This window comes from Nomia melanderi, chromosome 7 (genome assembly GCF_051020985.1).
Source record: "Nomia melanderi isolate GNS246 chromosome 7, iyNomMela1, whole genome shotgun sequence".
NCBI classification, from domain to species: domain Eukaryota; kingdom Metazoa; phylum Arthropoda; class Insecta; order Hymenoptera; family Halictidae; genus Nomia; species Nomia melanderi.
Window position 1 is genome coordinate 5295255 of NC_135005.1, and position 9236 is coordinate 5304490.

Genomic DNA, 9236 nt, shown 5'->3' on the forward strand with positions numbered 1-9236 from the left:
TACCAGTGTTATATACAGGGACCTCCTTTTCGAGAAAATCAAGCGTAAATATTTAACGAGTACACTCGTAATTGGCTAATTCCTGGCTAAATATGCGTGGCGCGATCAATGGAGGGTTATTCTCTTATAATAACGTGTCCGACTCGTGATACATATTTTAAACTAAATTCGACAAATATTCCTTGTGTGTTATCAATCTTTAAACTTTGGAGTAAATGTAGGTACAGAATAAGTGTAAAATTCTTTTCCTTTTCTACTTTCTAAGTTACCAATAGCTAAGAAATATATAATAGTACAATGGGTTAATCTTTTTACTGTCTTTCAAGTTCCTCTTTCTCTGAATTTCCGGACATTATATGTTATTTCTGGTATTTAATAGTACGATTTTGTACATCACTATACTGGAATATTAGTCAAATAATTAGTATTAGATTCTTCTCAACAAATTTGATCTGTTGTAAAGCCCTATAAGAGAAATTCTAAAGGTGTTAATACTGCGCCATAATCATTCCCCCGTAGCAGTTGTGGTGCAATGCCCTAGTAGCAGATGTCTCGTACTTGTAAACATGAGTTAACGATAAATCGTGTCATTAGTGTGAGTTTGCATGTTTACGACCGAAGCGACGAATAACTTCAGAAAGGAAAGTACAGTGAACGTTCAACGAACGAAGACTTCAACTATGGCAAACAACCTTGAATTATCCCAGAAGACTAATATATCAATGAATATGTCTAGGAATGGGCTACTCGGTTAGCTAAATGGAAATATATAGTTTCATTCCAGGAATCAATGATCACTTTAAAATTTTAAAAGCTCGTTCACTATAAACAACATATGTCCATTGTAAAGTGTTTCTTTAGAAATTATAAAATAATAGAATAAAATAGAATAAAATAGAATAAAATAGAATAAAATAGAATAAAATAGAATAAAATAGAATAAAATAGAATAAAATAGAATAAAATAGAATAAAATAGAATAAAATAGAATAAAATAAAATAAATGAAATGAAATTAAAAAATTAAAATAAAACAGAAGAAATAAAATAATTGTAACATAAAGTAATGTATTTCTTTTGTAGAAGAATTGTGGAGGTTTTTTTTGTACATGCTTAGAGGAATTTATATGTGAACTTCATAATGGAAGTGGTAATTTCATAAAAGCGTTATGATTGTAATTACAGTGTGAGACCTATACTTCATCTTCAGAGAATATAAGGTAAGTTGATTAACATTTCAGAGGTACAATTTGTATCTTTTAAGAGTTGAATCCATTAAGGGAAATGCCCTTTTAGAATAGGCATGTAGAAGTGCCAAAATTTACAATCGGACAATGATATGAATCCTTAAACTTCAAATTCTCTGTACATGAACTACATAGATCCTAAACCCAATCTAATTGTGAGATGGAGATTTAACCCATTTTCGTCTAGAATGGTGCATATAGGTTGCACGAACATTTTAAATTACGGAAAAGCTAGAAAACGCTTAGACCAAGGAAATTGTACCACACGGGGATCTTTGTTTATGGCTGAGAGCTTAAATGCTAATCAACTGCCAGTACATGTGTTGTAGTTGATTAGTGCGCAGTCGTAAAATTTTTTCACAAAATTCGTATTAAAAGAAGATACACATTCAGGAATGAAAAAGATAAATGTTCTGATTCCAAAACAATAAAAAATAAACCATTCGGTAGGTATTTCAGAACGGTGCACAACGATAAAAACGAACGGCGGTTATCAATATTGTGAACAAGATGCATTCTAAATACAAAAATAAAAGTTATAAATACATAATTACCCACACAAAGGGGTAATAAGAAATTATCGAACAAAACGGGTAACATATAATTCCCTCAAGATTGGTTCAATGAAGCAAAACGTTTCTTCAAACATCTATAAAAAAAAATGCGATAAGATTGGTTAGCGAATTCACTGTAACACTACCCCAGGCATAAAGTTTTGAACGAAACGTAAAGATACGAAATCAGTAAGCACTACCAAAGCTTTTAACGTGCACGCCGCGGGGTACAAATATGAAAGTGCCGATATTGTTACATGAATCTATTTGAAAGTAAAAACAAAACAAAAATCAACAGTTTCGTTTATTCTGTAATAAAAAACATAGAATAAACAAAATGTTTTTTGAAAAAACAGGTATGGAAGGAATCACAGTTTTGGAAAACAGTATGGGACATCACGAATTTGCAAAGAAATGAACAACAATTTATAACATATTTTTATTACCTAGAATTTTCTCTTTAGTAACAGAAACTAAATAGACCTTGTTCGATGAATACTCGAACAAAACGAAATCGAACGACGACGAGATTAAAATATTAAATTACTTTAAGCTGAGTTAACCCTCTGACTTACAATATCGTACGAGACTCGTGACGAAAACTTGAAACTGAATTTGACAAAACCAAGCGTTATTTAACTTTTTTAAATATAAATTAAGTAATAATTTTTTATTATCATTCATTAACCTTTCGAGTAAACATAGACATAGAATAAGCATCAAAATCTACTCTTCTCCTAATAAAATATTAACGATAAAGTAATTGTTTCGATAATAGTTAAGAAATAAATCATAAGGCAAGGGGTTCAACTAATAACAATAATTAATAATTACAATAATAATAATAAATAAAATATTTAACTTATTAATATAAATTATCCAAGAAGACTTCCAATCTCTATCAACAGAACATCTCCACTAAAACCAAGAAATAAAACTGCCAAACACCTAATTCCCTAGAAAGTGATCAAGAAGCTATCGAGGAAACCGTATCAGCGCATAATTCGTGTAACATCAATTAAACGAGGTAAAACATCTCCAAGAACGTCCGCAAAAAGCACAAGACTCGTCCGCCAATACGCCGTAATACGCATCGGGAGATGAATAGATCTCGTTCGATCCGTGTTCCAGCATGACACACTTCAATTAGCCATTGTAAAAGCGCCGGGGGACTCTGTGCGATACGGGACGCGTAAGTACACGCGTGTATGCATTACCTCCCGGCTGCGATTTGTCGCAAAGAAAGGCTAGAGTATGCACCTATAATTAGCGCGGTTGCGTGCTCGCCCCTTCGAAATCGGGGCCGGCGAGATTGCGACCGGTGAAACTGCGCGGCGGCTGTGGCTGCGGCGGCGGCGGCGGCGGCGGCGCATCTCTCTGCAGCTGGCGCACATGCACCGCCGCGTACGAGTACGAACGACCCCAAAGCGGGTCCGTAATCGTGTGCTTCCTGCCGCATCGCGTTCGTTCGTCGTCCGTCGCGATAGCCTGCGTAGGTATATACTCACCTCGCACACGTTCTTCGTACACTCGCGCGAATAAATTTGTGCCACGACTGACTGCCGTCCGACACCGACGCAACCTGCGTGCAAGGGCGCCGCAGCACTCGCTTCGTTTCTTCCTGTTCGTTTTCCTTGTTCTTTTTTCATGTTTTTTGTTCCTTGCTTATACTTTTTCAGAAGTCGCTTTACTTTCCAAAATGGCGTTCGTATTGTTGTATTCCGGTAGACTTGTGCTTGTTGTATAACGTCTATTGTATTAAGTATACTACAACAATATTGTAGGCTAATAGAATTTCGGAAGGTATTCAGAAGTCAAGGAAAGTTATCGAAACCGAAAATTCTAAAAATTATGAAACTTAATGTCTGAGTATGTCAAGCAATACATTGCATTTTTTTCGTACTGAATTTTACTTTGAAGGGGTGAAACCACCCTTTGAAAAATGCCAATTTTTCTTTCTCGTGGATTATCTTGAGAACAGTAAGAGGCAGCGGAAAAAAGTTTAAATCGAAAAATACATTGTTTTTTCACGTCTGTAAAATTGTAAATGATATTTTCAAATAAATCATTTTCAAAATCATAATTTTGAAAAATTTTATTTTGCCATTTTATAGACGTGGAAAAACAATCTAGGCACAGATTCGTTATCGGGAAATAGCGAGTCTGCACTGGAAATTAATTCAGAGATTTGGCAAAGTCTTGCGTGAACAATTTCGTTTCTACCCATTTTACGCGTTTATCATATGACGTTCATATTGTATTACATAATAAATACTTCGAATAGATGAATTAAAAACAATAGAAAGTCTTCGAATAAAATACGCAACCAATAGTTCAATAAAGTTTAACTTAACTCCTTGCCCTATAGTAACGTGTCAGACTCATTATGCAAATGTTAAACTAAATGTAATAAAACTAAATTGTTATTTACTTCTTTTAAATGTAATTTAAATATTACTTTTCTGTTATTAATCGTTGACGTCTGAAATAAATATGACGCATGGAATAAGTACCAAATTATTTTTTATCTAATTAATGATCAGCAGTACAATTCTTCTGTCAGGAACAGTTATGAAAGAAATCATAGAGCAAAGGGTTAACACAGCGAAAACGCAAGAATCTAGTAATATTGTTCATTAATAATTTTGAATAGAGTGATACATTTCCGAACAATCTAGTATACGTAATGCAATAAGATTATCGACGTGTGCAAGACGTCATTGGCAATTTAGGAACAAAAACATCTCGACGCGCGTGACACGTCTTTCCAGCGCAAGAGGTTAATAGGAATTTGATCGGAGAATAATATTGTATTTCAGACGATTTCGATTATTGCAATGCATTCAATTATGATCTGTAAATTTTTAGTATCGTGCTATTAGAAAGTTTTATAATGGAGACGTAAAAGATATTGAAGCAGAGGGTGCACATTATTCTGTAGAATATGCTAATGCAGTGGACTGAATAATATTGAGGTAGGAAATAATTGCTTGGAAGTTATTTTCAATAACATGCTTTAGTTACATATTAATTTTATCGATGAATATTAATATAACTGTGAATAGTTCATTACACATTTCTGTATTAAAATAGAAATACAATTTAAATGTAAGCCTATTGATTTTTCACCATTACGATGAGTTAATATCACGTAGGACATTTGATATTAATTGTAAATAAAATAAAATTATTATATGTTTTTAATTTCCTTGGATATGAATATTGAATTCGAGAGAAATTACTCATTGGTACTAATATCAATGTAATTAATTTATAAGAACAGTAACACATTGAGATAATCATTTTGCTATAGCATTAAATATTTAATTATGAAATAAGATATGAAATAAGCACATGTAATCATTTGTTTAAAAGAATGAAAAATCTTAACAATATTCAATCTGTTTACTAAAATCATTATAATATCTTGGTACACAATGCTTCTAACATATTTCTAGTATGAAATGTGAAAAAGACATTTGTAATTCTGCGTGTATACAATACTTTTCTTTTTTTTAACCGAAAGAAACGTCTATGAAGCTTGTACTGAAATGTGTTGCACATCCTTTATACACTATTATTACATCAGTGGGAAATAAATGGCTATTTAATTTATTTGGCTGACGAATATCCTCGTTTACTTGTGTGGTACCTACATTCAAATAAAGAATCCAGATTCCATAAAATTGAAAAAAATATGAAAAATGCTGTTTGAAACTCGTTTGAATTCCGTAAAATAAACAGAAAAATAGATTTTTATGGGTATATTACACCAGGGAAATGTAATGAAAGTAAAACTTCAATGTTATTCATATTTTATTTTCAATTGGGCAACAACTTTAATAGAGGAAGTTAACTTCCGTTTTTATCCTACGGTCTGAATTATTTTATACAACGGAAAATAATAAACCGTGAAATTCCATGACTCAAAATAAATTGACGCGTTACAGTATCATTTTATTGTTCGAAACTTGCTTTTATAGGTGCATCGCTTTTAACGTGAAAGTGAATTATAATATTATTACATGTTTATTAGATAATCTGAACACTTCTTTAATCAGTTTTTCTTAAAATTTGTTTTCTTTAAATATAAATAGTTTTTGGGAACTACAATATATATAAAGCAGAATGATTAAAACGAAAGCGTTATTTTTTAAATAAAAGAATTATTCCTTAATTTTAAAAAATCTTTATAGAATTTCATATAAAATCAAGAACCATTAAATTTTAATTCCATTAATGTGTTTATATTAGATTGGTCAAAAAGTCTCGTCACTCTACTTTCTAATACGGCCTTCCTATTACACTAACAAATCCTGCAAATGGATAAATTAAAAACCAATAAAGAGTCTTTGAATAAAATACGCAAGATACACCAACATTTTTTAAACCTCCATTTAAAAACGTGACGATACTTTTCGGCCAACCTGACTACTACAGCGTCCCTCAAAACCAACCTAACCAAACCAATCGAACAACTCGCAGATTCCTTCCCCAAGGAAAATTCAGAAAAACATCACTTTCATTTGAAATAATATTCGAAACAAATAATTGTCGAAAGAGAAGAAACGCGTAATGCAACAAGAACAATTAGTCGATCCTGTTTACGCCGTGGACGTGGTCTACTTGTCGGGTCCGGCCCCAAGGATTCTCTGACACGGTCCGCGGGCGGGCGGCACGCTAAAACGATGAAACTCGTTCTCCTTCGTGGCTGATTTCTTTTTTCGCGGTACGGTGTGGCGCGGCGCGGCGCGGTGCGGTGCGAGTCGAAGGAGGAAGGCATGGGAGTGCCCCTCGAAAATTATTCCGTGGAGTGTATCTTGGCATCCGATGATTGTGCGCCAGAGGCTAGAGTGGTCTCTCGGAGTGCACGTGCGCCTTGCACGTGTTAGCTGTGGGGCGACCCTCCCGATTCCTGACTGCCTACAGACTGTAACATCGTATCAGGGCCACGGCAGCTATAACTATATACCCACACTTGCCTCGTTGTGCTTCGTCTCCTTTCCTCTCTCTTTCTCTCTCTTTCTCACTCTCTTGTTCTGTTCGTTTCTCTCTATATTTGTTGCCACCCCTCTTTCTCACTCTTGTCCTATTCGTTTCTCTCTCCTTTTCTCACTCTTACTTTATTCGTTTCTGTCTATATTTGTTTCTATCCCTCTTTTTTTCTCTTTCTCTTTCTCACTCTCTTATTCTAATCGTTTCTTCTTATATTTGTTTCTGTCGCTCTTTCTTTCCTCTCTTTCTCTCGTTCTATTCGTTTCTCTCTATATTTGTTTGTCTCTCCCTTTCTCGCTCTCTCATTCTATTCATTTCTGTCTATATTTGTTTCTATCCCTCTTTGTTTCTCTTCCTTTCTCTTTCTCACTCTCTTATTCTATTCGTTTCTCCGTATGTTTGTTTCTATCCCTCTTTCTCTCTGTTGCTCTATTCTTTATTCTCTACATCTGTCTCTGTCCATCTTCCTGTCTTTCCTTCGGTCCGCTCCTCTTTTGGACTTCGTCTTCTTCTATTCTAACACGGTGTTAATTGTAAGCGCGGAGCTTCTCAGCCGTTACGATCGCAGGAATACGCAGGGAAGTCGTGGAATCGGGAACAACGTGATTGCGGTATCTTCTTTCACGATCTGCTCGCACGTTTCGACAGGGAATGTCTGCGATTCGATGTAATGATTCCGCGTTCACCGGTCTTCTTCGAGTTTCTTCTTGCGTTTTATTGTTTTTCGCCGGTAACGAGTCGACCGGTACGAGAATTTTCAGGGTTTTATGTGTTATTTGTTCTTTCGTTGAATAGGCATGCAAATGGTATTAGAAATAATTGTAGTAGAATCCCGGTAATTGAATGTGCCGGATACTTGAAGTACATCTATGATGTAGGATGAAGATTTTAAAAACTAATGGAATTGCATAGTAATATAATTTATTTACGAAAATAAAAGATATAAAATGAAATATGTACAAGTATTATGTAGCTCCTAATATGAGACACCACAATGTTTCGGAAAATAAATAGCTTGGTGTATCAGTTACTATGGGAAATTTAAAAAAACTATGGGAACTTCATTAGTACTAGAAAACAAATATATCAATAGCTTGACATCAATTATGTCTTTGTCATTGAATTAAAAGCGTTATTGTGTGTGATAGAATGTAGAATCTTTTTAGAGGAGAGTTAAATAGTTAAATTTCTTAGTAAACAATCATTCCTCATGATAAAAATTAATTTTACTTTCAAATTACCTAAGTGCTCCATATTAGGACCCCATTACCAACTCGCTGTTTTTCACTTTATTTACATTTTTTATCGTGCTTTATATTTTTACATTATTATCGATGAGCATATAAATATTTATCCTCTTTCCTATGTTTTAAGTTTCATCGAAAAAGAACATATCTCTCGTTTCGGCAAGCTTTTAAAATCAGCTGTTCCATATTAGGTGCCGTTACCCCATTAGGCGATTTGACTGCTCGGCAATTCCAGTGTTAACTTCTTGACCCACGATTTCTTTCGTAACTGTGCTGGACAAAGCTACTTTCTTGTTAATAATTCATTAGAAAAAGACAAAAATTCGATGCTTATTCTATTTCTGCGTTTATTTTATTAACCATTGATAATAGAAAAGTAATATTTAATTTTTATTCAAACAAAGTAAATACCATTTAGATTTATCCAATCTTTTAAATTTTCATTGCGACACTAACACGATGTTATAGAGCAAAGTCACACCTACCGTGTTTCTCGAATCATATCTCCGATCTTCTCGATCGCACACTACGGTCTCTCATATTGAGTCGACTAGTAATAAGCTAAAAATTGCACAGGTGCAAGGGGAAGGCGTCGATTCATGATAATCGGTTCTGTAGTTATAGTGTTGTATACCGGGTGAAAATATCGACAAAATTTCGATAAGCCGAAATGTACTAATATATAAATATACTTCAATGCTGAAGTCGCACGGATAAATACAATATATTATTACTAACAAAGACGGCGTAAATGCAAAGCTTGCTGAATATGTAGTGAGTTCGACAGACTTTCTGTGCTAGATTTAGAATTTAAATGCCCTTGCTGCTTGCAATTGGGCTACTTATATACTAAAATATAGAAGGGAAGTTTCCCGAAAATATTGAGTCATTAGGATAATGTGGTGCGCTGCAAATAACGTAGATTGATCGTGCAACAATAGCAACGGTGACGCCTCGGTTTCGGTTCATCTTTGTTTGTTATAATAATAAATGATATATCTATATGTAATAATGATATTATAACAATATATCTACATAACGATAGAGAATAAACATAGGCGTCAATTTCTTATTTGTATCTCACTTTGTCGTATTCTGTTTCATTTGCATTTTTCGTTACACGATTCGATCAATAACAGAAATGAATCGAAACTCAGCATGGCGAATGGACATTCCCTTTGTCCTTGTGCATTT

The 9236-nt window shown here is 34.1% G+C and overlaps 1 long non-coding RNA gene across 2 annotated transcripts; it reads right to left on the bottom strand.

Moving 5' to 3' along the window:
- Positions 1 to 5598: 5598 nt before the first annotated feature.
- LOC143174714 (uncharacterized) lies at positions 5599 to 8839 on the bottom strand. 2 transcript variants are annotated; one of them, XR_012998947.1, is made up of 2 exons: positions 8528 to 8839; positions 5599 to 8315 (listed from the first exon to the last, which is right to left on the bottom strand). It is a non-coding gene; the product is annotated as an uncharacterized LOC143174714 (long non-coding RNA). The 2 variants fall into 2 exon arrangements; XR_012998946.1 differs by having other exon boundaries at positions 5599 to 8325.
- Between the last annotated feature and the right edge of the window lie 397 nt (positions 8840 to 9236).